We start from the raw sequence: 18,584 nt of genomic DNA, 5'->3' as shown, positions 1-18,584 counted from the left end.
TACACGGTGATCTATTGGCGGCTAAAGAAATAAGCCTATGGAACACAGCCTATATAGGCCAATTCAGCTTTAGGCCTATAACTTCCATTGCGCTTTCACATCGATGATTGGTGATTATTGAAGGGGAGACTCTTGGAAATATTTTTCAAATAGCTTAGTCTGAGGAACTAGCCACTCCCTTCCCCCTTCACAGGGTCCCCTGACTTGCATCTTCTCCTTTGCGGCTGCATGCCCCAGCTAGGTGCTGCCACTCCCTTCACAGGGTCCCCTGACTTGCATCTTCTCCTTTACGGCTGCATGCCCCAGCTAGGTGCTGCCACTCCCTTCCCCCTTCACAGGGTCCCCTGACCTGCATCTTCTCCTTTGCGGCTGCATGCCCCAGCTAGGTGCTGCCACTCCCTTCCCCCTTCACAGGGTCCCCTGACCTGCATCTTCTCCTTTACGGCTGCATGCCCCAGCTAGGTGCTGCCACTCCCTTCCCCCTTCACAGGGTCCCCTGACCTGCATCTTCTCCTTTACGGCTGCATGCCCCAGCTAGGTGCTGCCACTCCCTTCCCCCTTCACAGGGTCCCCTGACCTGCATCTTCTCCTTTACGGCTGCATGCCCCAGCTAGGTGCTGCCACTCCCTTCCCCCTTCACAGGGTCCCCTGACCTGCATCTTCTCCTTTACGGCTGCATGCCCCAGCTAGGTGCTGCCACTCCCTTCCCCCTTCACAGGGTCCCCTGATTTGCATATGGCTCCTGAGTCCTGACCCTCTGTTTGACCCTCCCAGGGGATGCTGGGAAAGGCAGGCAGATGGGCCAGAGTGAGGCCCATCTGGATAACCCCCCTCTCCCATGTTGTCCCTCCTCCTCTTCTATCACCCGATGGTACTCATCAGTGACCATGTGATGCCACATGGGAACGTTCTCCTCTATCCCAGAGTTCTGTGTGGATAAGAGGATGAAAGATTTGGGCGGGGCCCAACTGACTAGTATGGTCTGTCTATGGGCTGTTTTCACTACTTGCTGTAGCCCTACATTTGTTTAATCTCTCTGTTTTTTCATGACATCTTTCACTTAGTCTTTGTAACCATGGTATTAACATCCAACGTTTTGACTGGTAAGTTTTGTTCTATCACTCTCCTTTCTGCTTTGCCAGTAAAAAAATAAACAAGCCATTTATTTGCCATTTCTTTGAAGGGCATCTAAAGCGCATTCTTCCCTGGGTTGTGTGAAATTAGATCTATGAATCATCTCAGTGAGTCGTTCAACTCTCTCCCTGGGGTAGTAGGAGGTAAAAACTCCCTATTCCCCTGCGTGACAGATGGCCCAGAAAGGGCCTGCTACAACCATGGTTGTCATTATTAGTTTTATAACGTGTGTTCTGACAGATGCAGCAGGCACACACATTTAAGGCTTACAGGAAGAGGAGGAGGACAAATGGGAGAGGGGGGTTGACATTTCCAGTAACGCTCCCACTGACATCGATGTGCCCTCCACTCACTCAGTCAGGCACACACTCACATTCTATCGTTCCCTCTTGCTCGCTCTCCTCTCTTTCACACACACTCTTCCTCCTCCTTCCCCAGAACCAGGTCATTGAACAGGAAGGATTATGGGTTGCCACTGTCACAGTAGTCACTAGGCTTTGGTTCAGTGCTCTGTTGTCTCTACTTTCTGTCCCACTCCCACCATGCTTATGGGTCACAAGTGATTACTGTAGTTGGTTCAGGGAGGCAGGCAGCGCTTTTTCCTTATTTTCTTACGCTTAGATTTTGACCTCTGACCTGGAAGTTGGAACAATTCACCAATCCAAAGCTGCTGTTCAAATACATTTTTATTGGTCGCGTACATATTTTGCAGATGTTATCGCAGGTGTAGCAAAATGCTTCATGTTTCTAGCTCCAATAGTGCAGTACACCGAGTGTACAAAACCTTAGGAACACCTTCCTAATATGTAGTTGCACCCCGTTTTGCCCTCAGAACAGCCTCCAATTAGACAGGGCATGGACTCTACAAGGTGTCAAGTGTTCCACAGGGATGCTGGCCCATGTTGACTCCATTGCTTCCCACAGCTGTGTCAAGTTGGCTGGATATCTTTTGGATGGTGGACCATTCTTGATACACAGGAAACTGTTGAGCGGGAAAAACCCAGCAGCGTTGCAGTTCTTGACACACTGAAATCAGTATGCCTATCACCTCATACCTTTTTCAATGACACTTACATCCTTTGTCTTGCCCGGTCACCCTCTACATGCCGCATATACACAATCCATGTGTCAATTGTCTCAAGGCTTAAAAATCCTTCTTCAACCTGTCTCCTCCCCTTCATCTACACTGATTGAAGTGACATCAATGAGGGATTATAGCTTTCCCCTGAATTCACCCGGTCCGTCTGTCATGGAAAGAGCACATTCGGTGTACCCGACAATGCACATCAAAATGAAGAAATATTACAACGTTATTATTGTACCCTTGATAAGTAGGCCAGTTTGTAGACCTAGTCCAATCACAATAAATGTTATTGGAACGTGTGTATGTGGTATGTAAGTTATGGAGAAGCAGTGTATTCCACAGACGAGTAGGGAAAAAGAGCTGGGGCCTGATGGGGGGGGTTAAACTCCACAGGAACTGCACTTCATTCAAAATGAATGTATGACCAAAGGCATTTGCCGTTCTGGTTTCTCCTTGTCCATTAAAACTCCATATTTCTCAAGTCCCACTGCTGACTGGCTGCTAAAAGCCTCTGTGCTTCTGGGGTGGAGGAGGCAGTTGGAGCCAGACATGACCGACTGTGTGATTTATTACACCACACCTCGCTATCACTTGGTCTTTGCTCCTCTTCCCTATCACTTCTGTCATCCCTTCGCCAAGATGTTGTAGTTTGCCAGGGCTGCATGAGCAATGTGCAAATTATGCAGTGTTGTTGAATGCAACATTTCCTTTTTTAATTCTGGAAACCTCTTTTTAGGTCCTCTGAATAATGACAAAACTACCATCTTTAGAATCCTGTTAAATGAGCTATATCATGAGCCTTTCTGTCTGATACTTCTATAGAATTTAGAGTTATGTGTTACAGCCTGCATGCGTGAGATTTAGGCCAACAGACAATGTCTAGAAGTCTCTTGTGAATGTTTCGTTCAATAATGTATTGACTGGCAGTTTGTCATACGGTCTATACACACCATTACGTACAGTGCCTAGCAAAAGTATTCATCCCGCTGGGTGTTTTTCCTATTTTGTTGCATTACAACCTGTAAGTTAAATGGATTTTAATTTGGATTTCTTGTAATGGACATACACAAAATCATCCAAATTGGTGAAGTGAAAAAAAAAATGTACTTGTTTCAAAAGATTATACAAAATAAAAAACTGAAAAGTGGTGCGTGCATATGTATTCACCCCCTTTGCTATGAAACCCCTAAATAAGATATGGTGCAACCAATTACCTTCAAAAGTCACATAATTAGTTTGATTGCACACAGGTGGACTATATTTAAGTGTCACATGATCTGTCACATGATCTCAGTGTATATATACCCCTGTTCTGAAAGGCCCCAGAGTCTGCAACACCGCAAAGCACCTTGATGACCAAGGAGCTCTCCAAACAAGGAGGGTATTAATCAGAGAGGCAACAAAGAGACCAAAGATAACCCTGAAGGAGCTGCAAAGCTCCACAGAGGAGATTGGAGTATCTGTCCATAGGACCACTTTAAGCCGTACACTCCGCAGAGCTAGGCTTTACAGAAGAGTGTCCAGGAAAAAAATACATTGTTTAATGAAAAAAAAAATAATCAAACACATTTGGTGTTTGCCAAAAGGCATGTGGGAGACTCCCCAAACATATGGACGAAGGTACTCTGGTCAGATGAGACTAATATTTAGCTTTTTGACCATCAAGGAAAAAGCTATGTCTGGCGCAAACCCAACACCTCTCATCACCCCGAGAACACCATCCCCACAGTAAAGCATGGTGGTCGTGGCAGCATCATGCTGTTGGGATGTTTTTCATCGTCAGGGACTGGGAAACTGGTCAGAATTTAAGGAATGACGGATGATGCAAAATACAGGGAAATTCTTGAGGGAAACCTGTTTCAGTCTTCCAGAGATTTGAGACTGGGACGGAGGTTCACCTTCCAGCAGGACAATGACCCTAACATACTGCTAAAGAAACACTCGAGTGGTTTAAGGGGAAACATTTAAATGTCTTGGAATGGCTCAGTCAAAGCCCAGACCTCAATCCAATTGAGAATCTGTGGTATGACTTAAAGATTGCTGTACACCAGTGGAACCCTTCTAACTTGAAGGAGCTGGAGAAGTTTTGCCTTGAAGAATGGGCAAAAAACCCAGTGGCTAGATGTGCCAAGCTTATAGAGACACCCCAAGAGACATGCTGCTGTAATTGCTGCAAAAGGTGGCTCTACAAAGTATTGACTTTGGGGGGGTGAATAGTTATGCACGCTCAAGTTTTCTGTTATTTTCTTTTTGTCTTTCTTGTTTGTTTCACAATAAAAAATATTTTGCATCTTCAAAGTGGTAGGCATGTTGTGTAACTCAAATGATACAAACGCCCCAAAATGTATTTTAATTCCAGGTTGTAAGGCAACAAAATAGGAAAAATGTCAAGGGGGTGAATACCTTCGCAAGCCACTGTACGCATACATTTATATTCCGCACTCAGACATGGCTTGTTCTGATATTTCTTTATTGAAATGTTTTTGATTTGTGCGTATTACTACACTGTTGTAGCTGCACCTGCGTTAACATCTGCAAAATATGCATATGCGACCAATACAACTTGATTTCATTCCATATCAAGACATCTGATGATTGTCCCAGAGTGTTAAGCAATGACCTTTCTCTTGACTCACAGCATCTCGCCCCCACCCCGCTAAAGGCGTCTCTCTCTCTCTTCTGCTTCTGTTGTGGAAGGGTTATCTCATCTGACAACTTCCTGTTATTTGTGCTATTTCCCATTTCCTCACAGTGATTGAGGCCCTCTCTCTCTGTGGCACCAAAGTCTTACCAAATCAGTGGAGGCCAATTGTTTCCAAAATATATGTTATTAGGTTTCACAATAGATAAAAATGACAGACAGTTAGGCCTTATAATGTGCTTTTTATTGGACACATCACATGCAATGACTTGTAGCTTTTTACCTTTCTAAGTGATGGATGAGATTTGATTTGTACTACTATGCCATATAAAATAATTATTGAACAATTATAATGCTACAAACATAATAGCCAGATAAATAGATGAATGCAGGGCTGGTGTGCATAAAAGATCAGTGAGAATATAATTACCCTGAAAGGCCTGTAACTTGTACATCAAAGCCACATGACTGAATAAATGTTATGTTTATGGATTTGTCTTCAGTACAGTCAGGGCATGGCCGGATGCTCCCATTGTAATGCTACACGATGCTCTGTTGTGCTAATGGGGATAGGGATCATGGCTGGACCAGGCTCTGTTGAAATGGACTCTTTCTGCTTGCTTTCGGGCTCCTTTTTGTCAGCTGTGAAAACAAGATGAGATGGGAAGAGGTCTTGTTTGCAGAGGGGGACAGAGTCCACCCCCTGTCCAATGGAATCACCCCTATTGGAAGTCTGCGGGCCCCTGGGCCTGGTGCCAATGTGAACCTGGTAGCAGTGTAAGAATTCATTGTGTGGGGGTAACACAAACTAAACGTAGACTTGGACAGATTTGATAATGAGGGCCACCTGGATGTATTCCCTGTGGTCCTCATGCTTCTTGAATATCTACAGATGTTCAATTAACTATTTGAATCAGACTTCTCATATTAGTAAACATTGTACACTATTGATTTTCTGCTTCTTTATAAGCAGCTGTAGTGAGTGAGTCGGTGGTGACGCTACTGGCCCAAGCACTGGATTCAAAGCCTGCTTTTCAAAATTGTGTTTTTAAGAGCTGCAACATCTGGCTGTCCTGCTTGGCCTGCAGCCAACATGCAGGCAGGATATGATCCCTTTTTTAATTCACATCATGTGCACAATCTGAGAACGCTTGCTCTTCATTAGACACAGTAAAGATAAAACGAATGTGTGCGTGCCGTGTGCAGCTTTTGCCCTGTGACATGGCTGTAGCTTGGGCTAGTGTAATTACCATATAACCACATAGCCTAACCGACGGTTATGGATGAAGACCGTCATGAAAATCAAACAACCTTCGTAACGTATTATTATAATCATTTTTGGGGTGGAACGAACAGCTGACTGAAGACGGAACCTCCGGGCATTCGTGAGGATGCGTTTTTTCTGCTGTTACATGGCCTCTACAAAGTGATTGAACTTTGTCGCTCCTTGCTGAAACAAGCAAGGTGTTGTAGCAAGCAAGGTGTTGTAGCAAACAAATCTTTGGTTGCTTAGGCAACACCCCCTTCTCTGCAGCACATGCAGTCAGGAGAGGAGGAGAGTAGAAAATGTGTTTTTTACCTTGACCGCGTCATTTAGCTGACCAATAACCATCACCCAAAATTCCATGACAGTCACAGCCCTAGCCAGAGCTGGCCCTGCGGGGTGGCAATGCTGGGCTAGGACCCCCCCTCCACACACCCCAGTTGGGGAATGGGTAGGTATTACATTCTAACTGTTGACCAACAAGATTGAGAAGAGCCAGGACCTAGCACCAACAGCACGAGGGTAACATCACAACAAGCCCCTGCACCTTTGTTACACAAGCCATTCGCATCTGACAACATGTTGGCTCTAACTAAAACTAAACCGTGTAAGCAGAGTTTGCAAGAAACAAAGTGAAATGGCAACCACAGCTAGCAACAACATATGGACCTCACTCAGTGTTCTTTAAAGATACGTCGGGCCTTTGTCAGCATTGCCGTCTCTGCTGTTTGCACTGAAACTGATTCATATTCACATTTGGTACATCTACAGCAATGTGTGAAAATTCCTTCTCCAGTCTGAAGAAAGTATAGCAGTGAACACCGACTCAGCATGTTACATCAACGAAAAGCCAAGCTTGTCGAGCTGGCATTTGAAAGAGACCTGACAAGTACATTTCTCCAGGAAGGAGAATGGAATCAAACTTCACACGAGATTCAACACCGCATGGATGAGGCTGCAACTCATCTAAATGGTAAGCTACAACCTTTATGGCCCCGGTCGCCATGGCAGAATTATTAATAATGAATTAATTGGTTTTCCCTCATGTAAGTCTACTGGTTGTTTGGCAGATGTATTTCTATGTAATGTATAGTTTAGGCCTTTTTGATGTTTACTTCAATCTAAAATATGCATTGATATGTCATTGCTTGCTTTTGTGGGTCTAATTGCTGTTGAGATATATTAGTTTTGCTTTATTTGATGGGTATAGGGACAATGACCAATGTAGCCTATTAGTTGTGCTCTGAGGTGACGCGGTAGCCTTCTGTCCATGTTCCTGAATCTATTGTTAAGGTGTATGCGGTTTTAATGAGCACATCTTGGGCTACGAGTCTTCGTGGGACTTCTCTTAAACATTGAGTGCTTTCTTATGGCAAAATGACAGTTGTTGTGTACATGGCTGTGTTTCAGATAGGCCTCCATTTTTGTATGTAGGACCAATACCGTGTGTAGCAAACGTTCACTCTATCATTAATGTGTATTACACAGTCATTATGTGATATAACTTTTACAGTAGCCTATGTCAATACTATGAAAACGACACAGCCTACATTTTCGTCCCCTCCCTGCTCTCTTGCTATTTTTTGTGTGTGTTGCTCTCGGAATGGACATTTACTCTTTGCAGCAGACTCAAATGAGCTACTGCCATGTAGGACATTTCACATCAGCTACGACTATAGAATTTGCATTTAGTTTGATTTAATTTGCTTTTCTGAAAATATTGCGCACATTGAGAAGTGGCAGCTTGGTTACACTCATTGCGTAGTGTCACAATTTTTACAAATTCGACAGAAATGTAGCCTGTAGTTGTAATTATTGAAGTTTAAGCTATGAAGCCTGTAAGAATCTTTGATAAGCTAATGGTGCTCATCTTGTCGTGCTGACCTGTGCGTGTTGGTAGGTGTAAATTATGTGTTGGCCTACTGCAGCTATGGCTGCATTTTGTACATGTAGTAGTGGTACGCATGTCTTTCTTGTTTTATTATATAAAGCAATTTTTTTGTTGCTTTTACATTGGAGGTTAATTTTTGTACTTTGGGCCTATGACTGTTCAAATCTACCCCCTCTCCTCTAGATGTAGACGAGATGTCCCGGATCTCTGGCTCTTTCATGCAGATGGCTGTTATAACAGCCGTTGCATCCTGAGAGGTCATTAGAGTGAGTTTGTTGTTATTGTTGGCCTTGAGAGTGGTGGAGGGGGACTGCAATCTCTGCCTAGGTCTGCCTGCCCCTCTGAAGAAAAGTGGGCGTCACTCTTTCCAAATGGCTGTTGAAAACATGTGAACGACACAGGTCAGGAATGTGAACTAGCTAGTCTTGTTGGGGGAATGAATGGCAGAGCACGGATGGAGGGAAGAGACTAGAGGTCTACCGATTTTAAAAGATTTTTCAATACCGATTATTGGAGGACCAAAAAAAGTCGATGCCGATTAATCTGCCGATTTTAAAAATAAAAACTTTTTTTTTTTTTACACATATATATTTACCTGCAATAATGACAATTACAACAATATTACAACAATATTGAATGAACACTTATTTTAACTTAATATAATACAATAAAATACCAATAAACTCAATTTAGCCTCAAATATTGAAACATGTTCAATTTGGTTTAAATAATGCAAAAACAAAGTGACACAATTTCACCTGGTTAATATTGCCTGCTAACCTGGATTTCTTTTAGCTAAATATGCAGGTTTAAAAATATATACTTCTGTGTATTGATTTTAAGAAAGGCATTGATGTTTATGGTTAGGTACACATTGGAGCAACGATACGCACCACGTCGATTATATGCAACGCAGGACACGCTAGATAAACTAGTAATATCATCAACCATGTGTAGTTAACTAGTGATTATGATTGATTATTTTTTATAAGATAAGTTTAATGCTAGCTAGCAACTTACCTTGGCTTATTGCATTCGCATAACAGGCTCCTCGTGGAGTGTAATGTAATCAGGTGGTTAGAGCATTGGACTAGTTAACTGTAAGGTTGCAAGATTGAATCCCCCGAGCTGACAAGGTAAAAATCTGTCATTCTGCCCCTGAACGAGGTAGTTAACCCACCGTTCCTAGGCCGTCATTGAAAATAAGAATGCGTTCTTAACTGACTTGCCTAGTTAAAGATTAAATAAAGGTGTAAAAAAAAAATTTATCTGCCAAATTGGTGTACAAAAAGACCGCTTTCCGATTGTTATGAAAACTTGAAATCGACCCTAATTAATCGGCCATTCCGATTAAACGGTCAACCTCTAGAAGAGACTATTGTTAGCTTAGCCAAGACTCAATGGCCTTTCACTCACATGTCTGTGAATCTGTAGGCCTACAGAGTATTGACATGGACAGTCTTACCATTTCTGTCGGGGATTTAGTAAGGGACTACAGTACAGTTTGTCTACAGAGATGATCAGAGATTTACTATGAGGCCTAATCCAAAAATAATCTAATTTCATTCTTGTTCAACTGCCACTTGTGCCACTTATAGAGTGTGTATTTATCATAGCTGAAATTTAGATTTTCACCCGTAAATTGGAGAAGCAGTATAAGTGGAGCTCTCTGGCCCTAAATAGTCTAGCAGCAGTGGTCGTCAACACAGGAGATTAGAATGTCCCACCTACAGTATGATGGCCCCAGATGGAACGCTGGGGCCTGGTTGTCATGGGGACAGACGAGCCTGGGACTCGTAATTGTGTTGAGATGGCGCCTACCATCTGAAAACACTGTAACCCTTGGAATGAGATCTGTTCTCCACTACATAGATGGGCTACTTGGAGAGGGGATGCATTTTGTCATTTTTTTAATCTAAACTCAGCAAAAGAAGAAACTTCCCTTTTTCAGGACCCTGTCTTTCAAAGATAATTCGTAGAAATCCAAACTTCACAGATCTTCATTGTAAAGGGTTTAAACACGGTTTCCCATGCTTGTTCAAAGAACCATAAACCATTTTTATTTTATTTATTTTACCTTTATTTAGCTAGGCAAGTCAATAAAGAACAAATTCTTATTTTCAATGACTGCCTAGGAACAGTGGGTTAACTGCCTTGTTCAGGCAGAATGACAGATTTTTTCCTTGTCAGCTCGGGGATTTGATCTTGCAACCTCAATTTTGCAACCTGAACATGAATTAACATGCACCTGTGGAACGGTCGCTAAGACAGTAACAGCTTACAGACGGTAGGTGGAGACCGGACAGACAGCTGATCATCCTCACAGTGGCAGACCACATGTAACAATACCTGCACAGGATCGGTACATCTGAACATCACACCTGCAGGACAGGTACAGGATGGCAACAACAACTGCCCGAGTTACACCCGGAACGCACAATCCCTCCATCAGTGCTCAGACTGTCCGCAATAGGCTGAGAGAGGCTGGACTGATGGCTTGTAGGCCTGTTGTAAGGCAAGTCCTCACCAGACATCACCTGTAACAATGTCGCTTATGGGCACAAACTCACCGTCGCTGGACCAGACAGGACTGGCAAAAAGTGCGCTTCACTGACGAGTCGCGGTTTTGTTTCCCCAGGGGTGATGGTCGGATTCACGTTTATCGTCGAAGGAATGAGCGTTACACATAGGCCTGTACTCTGGAGCGGGATTTATTTGGAGGTGGAGAGTCCGTCATGGTTTGGGCCGGTGTGTCACAGTATCATCGGACTGAGCTTGTTGTCATTGCAGGCAAACTCAACACTGTGTGTTACAGGGAAGACATACTCCTCCCTCATGTGGTACCCTTCCTGCAGGCTCATCCTGACATGACCCTCCAGCATGACAATGCCACCAGCCATACTGCTTGTTCTGTGCGTGATTTCCTGTAAGACAGGAATGGCAGTGTTCTGCCATGGCCAGTGAAGAGCCCGGATCTCAATCCCATTGAGCATGTCTGGGACCTGTTGTATCGGAGGGTGAGGGCTAGGGCCATTCCCCCCCCAGAAATGTCCAGGAACTTGCAGGTGCCTTGCTGGAAGAGTGGGGTAACATCTCACTGCAAGAACTGGCAAATCTGGTGCAGTCCATGAGGAGTCCTTGTTCCATTTCTGTTCGACACATGTCCGTGGAACTTGTTCAGTTTGTCTCAGCATCAAAGTGCATGACTGGCTGCATTATGTCCTTCAGTCTGTTACGCCACATAGTTACTTTAGATGAGTCCTTCAGAGTCTGTTACTCCACAGTTACTTTAGAGTGTAATCCATCAGATGGTGACTTCCTGGTACTCTATCGTAGGGTCATGTCTTTTTTCTTCTTACCTGCTCTAGCACAGTGAATATGATAGATTGAAGGTAAGCCCAGCTCTCTTGACCAGGGCAGTGCTGCTGCTTCCTTTTGTTCACTGTGTGTTGGGAGACAATCACAGCTGCACATACAGACCCAGGAGGACAAAGAGCAATGGATCCCATGCTAAATATATAAGGTTCTTAGGTGCAGATGAATATGGTCTCGTTGATGTGAAGAGGTCTGTGTGTGAGGGAGAGAGGAGTCCATGGCTGGGCTGGGTTCTGTGCTGAGACGCACACGCTTCAGGCCTTTATATACATAATTAACTTTCTACCCAAAAAATATGCAGGTTTGCATAATCTTGGGCTGCTGGTACAAAAATAGGGACGTTGAGCCCAAAAGAAGGAAGCTATGATAAGGTTTTTCGATAGGGAAGTGTTTACAAGTTTTTGGTCCCGTAATGCTGACAGAAACAGTTTTTCTACATGTATTTTTATAGCCCAGAGATGGATCAGCTGCAGAACTTATAATATTATCAGTGGGAGGATTGAGCCTCTTTTCATCCCTGATTATATCCTAGTGGTTAGTAGTCATAAGGAAGAACTATAATGTTGCTGGCATGATGATGTGAAGGCATGAGAGTGTGTTCTATCATAAGCACTTTATCATATTGACTGACATCCTGTTTCCTTGCTGGCCAGTGATGTCCTTACCAAGTGTTTCCAAGCTGCTGGGGGGACGGTGACTCGTCCTTTCAGCAGCGCAAAGCAGGAAGTCAACTCTGTATGGTCGAATGTGACCTCAACAGACAAGACCAGAGCACACATGCTGCACAGAGGGCAACATGGTCGAAACAACTATGGGCATAAACCCACTTAAATTCTCTCTGTTTAACTGGCATTATCACTGACATCTCCCATCGACATCTTTTGGCCAAAAGAGTTGATGGATGATGTAGGTCAAAGTCACACTTTCCAATTAATTTGGATTCCAATTAATTAGGCAAATAATGTCAGTAAGTGAGAAGGTATGAAGAGATTTCCCAGGTCAGTCCTAGATGTGAAAGTTCCCCCTTCTTCCTTTCTCGCCACTCCTCAGTTGCTTGTTTCTGGCTCATACATTTTCACACCTACCAGTCCCACACACTTGCGAGAGTTGGACTCAGTTGGACTCAGTTCAGTGACTCAAGGTTGATGCTGTGAAGGTCCATAGAGAGAGACTGTAGTGTAGTATGTGTATACTGGCTGTATGCCCTGAGCGAGGTACTGTGGGAGGGTGTTTTACAGGCCAGATGAAATGAAGTTCAAAGAAGCCCACTGCAGTGTATGTAGAGTTTATTGCTCCACAAATCAACATGAAGGCCTTGCAGAGTTAGGTTATCTCCTGGCCTGTATAGAGAGGATGTTCATGAACATTGGGCCCCGGCTCACTGCTCAGACGGTCACTGCCAATATCCTCCGAGGCCCAGGATGGGGTGCATTTCAATATTGTCCTCATCTCCTTTCCTTAACCTGAGCAGATGTGTAATCAATAGGATGAGCAGCCTACTTAAGACTGTTGAGATGCACCCGTAGAGTCTGTCTCGCTCTCCTGGTCTCAGAGCTGGAGCATGAAAGTGATTTCCCATGGCTGCCACTGCGCCCTGGTCACACTTTTCACACACACACACACACACTTGCCTACCAGGCAATTCCACGGAAATGCAATTGTGCAAATGCTCAGATTTTTCACTTAAAATGCATGCCAACCATTTTTTTGTAGTATGTAACTACTATGATATCCCATTGTAGCCAATTAAATTGCAGAAATTCCATTACCAATTTTGGGGAAATTATGTTAGCGATTTGGCAAGGGAATTTCTAGTTTTAATCACTTAATAATTCACAAACAAAATTGATATCAGTAAAAACACTAATTGACAGGTCTACCTTTACTTCTTACTTCTGTGAACTTTTATTATCCTCCCTCCTCATGAGGGAGATAAGGTTCTAACTTATCTTAAAGACGTTGGTTTTTGTTAACAGAATTACAGGGCAATATTTCTTAAACTTACAGAAGGTAAACATTTCTCCAAAAGGAAATATGTGTTGATATTAGTTGGCAGGGGTCTTTACTTCAACGTTGTGTTTTTTAATGTATTCTGGTACATATTTGACTTTTTCTTATAGATGTTTTCTAAAGACCCCTTTCCAGACCAGAAATCAAAGCCTTTGCTTCTTCTTAATTTTTAGTGTAGAATTTTTTTGAAAAAGTACACAGTACATTCGGAAAGTATTCAGAACCCTTGACTTTTTCCACTTTTTATTACATTACAGCCTTATTCTAAAATTGATAAATGAAACATTTTCCTGATCAATCTACACACAATAACCCATTATGACAAAACAAAAAAAGTTTTTTAGAAATGTTTGTTAATTTATTAAAAACAAATATTTTATTTACATGAGTATTCACACCTTTTGCTATGAGACTGAAACTTGGTCTGCAGCATTGAAGGTCTCCAAGAACACAGTGGTCTCCATCCTTCTTAAATGGAAGAAATTTGGACTCTTCCTAGAGCTGGCCGCCCGGCCAACCTGAGCAATCGGGGAAGAAAGGCCTTGGTGAGGGAGGTGACGAATCCGATGGTGACGTCGACAGACCTCCAGAGTTCCTCTAGAGATGGGAGAACCTTCCAGAAAGACAACCATCTCTGCAGCACGCCACCAATCAGGCCTTTATGGTAGAGTGGCCAAACGAAAGCCACTCTTCAGTAAAAGGCACATGAGAGCCCGCTTGGAGTTTGCCAAAAGGTACCTAAAGGACACTCAGACCATGAGAAACCAGATTCTCTGGTCTGATGAAACCATGATTGAACTCTTTGGCCTGAATGCAAAGAGTCACGCCTTGAGGAAACCTGGCACCATCCCTACGGTGAAGCATGGTGGTGGCAGCATCATTGTGTGGGGATTTCTTTCAGCTGCAGGGACTGGGAGACTAGTCAGGATCGAGATAAATATGAACGGAGCAAAGTACAGAGAGATCCTTGATGAAAATCTGCTCCAGAGCACTCAGAACCTCAGACTGGGCTGAAGGTTCACCTTCCAACAGGACAATGACCCGAAGCACACAGCCAAGACAATGCAGGAGTGGCTTCGGGACAAGTCTCAATGTCCTTGAGTGGCCCAGCCAGAGCCCGGACAAAGGTGCTTCAACAAAGTACTCTGATTTAAAGGTCTGAATATTTTATACTTTATATTTTCTATAAATTTGCTGAAATTGTTAACCTGTTTTTGCTTTGTCATTATGGGGTATTGTGTTTAGATTGATGAGGAAAAAACAATTTGAATACATTTTAGAATAATGCTGTAATGTAACAAAATATGAAAAAGTCAAGGGGTCTGAATACTTAAAGAATGCACTGTATATGCCTTAATTTCTCAAACATGTATAGACTCTTAGTTTTCATTTGACTCCCAATTTGATATACGCCTATCGGAGGTTGGAACCAAAAATATTTTCCAATCGTTTCGTTCTGAACAGAACCATTTATTTTATTTGTTCCATTTCACTGTTCCGAACACAAAAATAAAGTTCTAGACTGTTTGGAATCGCAAAAAAGTACAGGTTTGTTTTCTGATTCTTTTTAAACCTCCACATTTTTTTTGCGCAGCTTGCTGTGGAGTGGGTAAATTATTTAATCTGTATAAGAAAGTAATTCAGGGGGCCTCCCGGGTGGCGCAGTGGTTAACAACCTCCCAACTGCTTGTTTCTCCACTTTGCATTTTAGTTGACACTTTTCCCCAGAGCGACTTACAGGAGCAATTAGGATTAAGTGCCATGCTCGGGGCCTCCCGGGTGGCACAGTGGTTAAGGGCGCTGTACTGCAGCGCCAGCTGTACCATCAGAGACTCTGGGTTTGCGCCCAGGCTCTTTCGTAACTGGCCACGACCGGGAGGTCCGTGGGGCGACGCACAATTGGCCTAGCATCGGCCGGGTTAGGGAGGGCTTGGCCGGTAGGGATATCCTTGTCTCATCGCGCACCAGCGACTCCTGTGGCGGGCCGGGCGCAGTGCGCGCTAACCAAGGTTGCCAGGTGCACAGTGTTTCCTCCGACACATTGGTGCGGCTGGCTTCCGGGTTGGATGCGCGCTGTGTTAAGAAGCAGTGTGGCTTGGTTGGGTTGTGTATCGGAGGATGCATGACTTTCAACCTTCGTCTCTCCCGAGCCCGTACGGGAGTTGTAGCGATGAGACAAGATAGTAGCTACTAAAACAATTGGATACCACGAAATTGGGGAGAAAAAGGGGTCAAATTCAACAACAAAAAATATATCCACATAATTGTCCTGCCTTTTATGGCGGGTTTGGAAGGCCACTCCCTGCTGAGCGGCCTTTTGGGTTATGTCGATATAGGACTCGTTTTACCGTGAATATAGATACGTTTGTACCTGTTTCCTCCAGCATCTTCACAAGGTCCTTTGCTGTTGTTCTGGGATTGATTTCTCGCACCAAAGTACGTTCATCTCTAGCAGACAGAATGCGTCTCCTTCCTGAGTGTTATGACGGCTGCGTGGTCCCATGGTGTTTATACTTGCGTACTATTGTTTGTACAGATGGACGTGGTACCTTCAGACGTTTGGAAATTGCTCCAAAGGCTGAACCAGACTTTTCCCCCCCCCCTGAGGTCTTGGCTGATTTCTTTCAATTTTCCCATGATGTCAATCAAAGAGGCACTGAGTTTGAAGGTAGGCTTTGAAATACATCTACAGGTATACCTCCAATTGACTCAAATGATGTCAATTAGCCTATCAGAAGCTTCTAAAGCCATGACATATTTTTCTGGTATTTTCCAAGCTGTTTTAAGGACACAGTTAACTTAGTGTATGTAAACTTCTGACCCACTGGAATTGTGATAGTGAATTAATCTGTCTGTAAACAATTGTTGGAAAAATGACTTGTGTCATGCACAAAGTAGATGTCCTAACCGACTTGCCAAAACTATAGTTTGTTAACAAGAAATTTGTGGAGTGGTTGAAAAACGAGTTTTAATGACTCCAACCTAAGTGTATGTAATCTTCTGACTTCAATTGTATTATCTGAATTAGGCCCACATAATTATACTTATGGATGAGTGGCTTCTATGGAGGACCTTTGAATGTCTTTGAACTTCCAAGAGTAACATTGGACCAGAGAAAACGTTAGCTAGCTAGCAAGCTTACAAGATTGTGTGTGCGGAGCAGCAATATAATTACAAACGGTCTCAACTTTTTGTAGTTCATAAATCCAATGTGAAACATGATTACTATAGTATCCTTAACTAGCATTTTAAAAAGTTGATCCATTCTTCTCTAATTAAACACCTCTCTCCCTAATTTCTGAATCACGCTTGTGACATCGTCAGAAATCTACGGTAACCAACGCTTCGGAGGGGGAGGGGCATGTAACTTACACGCGCGCACACTGGCAAAGATTTCCAGCTGGCAGGCAGACACTGGAATAAGTTTGTGAGTGGCAAATGATGGCTTTGCATGGGTGCATTGTTGAGATTTTTGTGGGACTGGAAAAAAAATGCCTAGAAAGTAAAATAAAGTTACTAGCCGGTTCCCTTGCTTTTAACAGTTTTGTTCCGGAACAGTATAGATCACTTTTTCCTTTCCGGGTCTGATTCTGTTAATCGAATAATGTTTCTGTTTTGTTCCCTTCCTTTACGTGTTGGTGTTCATGGGTCCTGTTACACGGAGTGGGGTGGGGGCGTGGCAGAGGAGAGCAAAGTGAGGGGTGGGGGCGTGGCAGAGGAGAGCAAAGTGAGGGGTGGGGGCGTGGCAGAGGAGAGCAAAGTGAGGGGGGTGGGGGCGTGGCAGAGGAGGGCAGAGGAGAGCAAAGTGAGGGGTGGGGGCGTGGCAGAGGAGAGCAAAGTGAGGGGTGGGGGCGTGGCAGAGGAGAGCAAAGTGAGGGGTGGGGGCGTGGCAGAGGAGAGCAAAGTGAGGGGTGGGGGCGTGGCAGAGCAGAGCCAAGTGAGGGGTGGGGGCGTGGCAGAGGAGAGCCAAGTGAGGGGTGGGGGCGTGGCAGAGGAGAGCCAAGTGAGGGGTGGGGGCGTGGCAGAGGAGAGCCAAGTGAGGGGTGGGGGCGTGGCAGAGGAGAGCCAAGTGAGGGGTGGGGGCGTGGCAGAGGAGAGCCAGTGAGGGGTGGGGCGTGGCAGAGGAGAGCCAAGTGAGGGGTGGGGGCGTGGCAGAGGAGAGCCAAGTGAGGGGTGGGGGCGTGGCAGAGGAGAGCCAAGTGAGGGGTGGGGGAGTGGCAGAGGAGAGCCAAGTGAGGGGTGGGGGCGTGGCAGAGGAGAGCCAAGTGAGGGGTGGGGGCGTGGCAGAGGAGAGCCAAGTGAGGGGGGGGGGCGTGGCAGAGGAGAGCCAAGTGAGGGGTGGGGGCGTGGCAGAGGAGAGCCAAGTGAGGGGGTGGGGGCGTGGCAGAGGAGAGCCAAGTGAGGGGTGGGGGGGCGAGAGCCAAGTGAGGGTGGGGCGTGGCAGGAGAGCAAAGTGAGGGGTGGGGGCGTGGCAGAGGAGAGCCAAGTGAGGGGTGGGGGCGTGGCAGAGGAGAGCCAAGTGAGGGGTGGGGGCGTGGCAGAGGAGAGCCAAGTGAGGGGTGGGGGCGTGGCAGAGGAGAGCCAAGTGAGGGGTGGGGGCGTGGCAGAGGAGAGCCAAGTGAGGGGTGGGGGCGTGGCAGAGGAGAGCAAGTGAGGGGTGGGGGCGTGGCAGAGGAGAGCAAAGTGGGGGTGGGGGCGTGGCAGAGGAGAGCCAAGTGAGGGGTGGGGGGCGTGGCAGAGGAGAGCCAAGTGAGGGGTGGGGGCGTGGCAGAGGAGAGCCAAGTGAGGGGTGGGGGCGTGGCAGAGGAGAGCCAAGTGAGGGGGTGAGGGGGGGGCGTGGCAGAGGAGAGCCAAGTGAGGGGTGGGGGCGTGGCAGAGGAGAGCCAAGTGAGGGGTGGGGGCGTGGCAGAGGAGAGCCAAGTGAGGGGTGGGGGCGTGGCAGAGGAGAGCCAAGTGAGGGGTGGGGGCGTGGCAGAGGAGAGCCAAGTGAGGGGTGGGGGCGTGGCAGAGGAGAGCCAAGTGAGGGGTGGGGGCGTGGCAGAGAGAGAGGAGGGGTGGGGGCGTGGCAGAGAGGAGGGTGAAGTGCAGGGGAGAGGGGTGGGGGGGCGTGGCAGAGAGGCGGGAGAGGAGTGCCAAGTGAGGGGTGGGGGCGTGGCAGAGGAGGGAGGGGTGGGGCGTGGGGGGA

General features: G+C 45.6%; 1 protein-coding gene across 3 annotated transcripts in view; it reads left to right on the top strand.

The window, feature by feature from the left end:
• The window catches only part of LOC112267212 (CUE domain-containing protein 1), a 41,803-nt gene that overhangs the window by 7,286 nt on the left and 15,933 nt on the right, over positions 1 to 18,584 (top strand). Inside the window, exon 2 of one of the 3 annotated variants that reach the window (XM_024445421.2) lies at positions 6,895 to 7,096. The exons of the other annotated variants lie outside the window; for them this stretch is intronic. The gene's annotated coding sequence lies outside the window, so the exon portion shown is untranslated. The remainder of the gene's footprint in view (positions 1 to 6,894; positions 7,097 to 18,584) is intronic. 3 annotated transcript variants of the gene reach the window in all.

Source organism: Oncorhynchus tshawytscha, linkage group LG14 (assembly GCF_018296145.1).
Source record: "Oncorhynchus tshawytscha isolate Ot180627B linkage group LG14, Otsh_v2.0, whole genome shotgun sequence".
Taxonomy (NCBI): domain Eukaryota; kingdom Metazoa; phylum Chordata; class Actinopteri; order Salmoniformes; family Salmonidae; genus Oncorhynchus; species Oncorhynchus tshawytscha.
The sequence above is the reverse complement of the archived record's forward strand: the minus strand, read 5'-3'. Positions and strand labels throughout refer to the sequence as shown.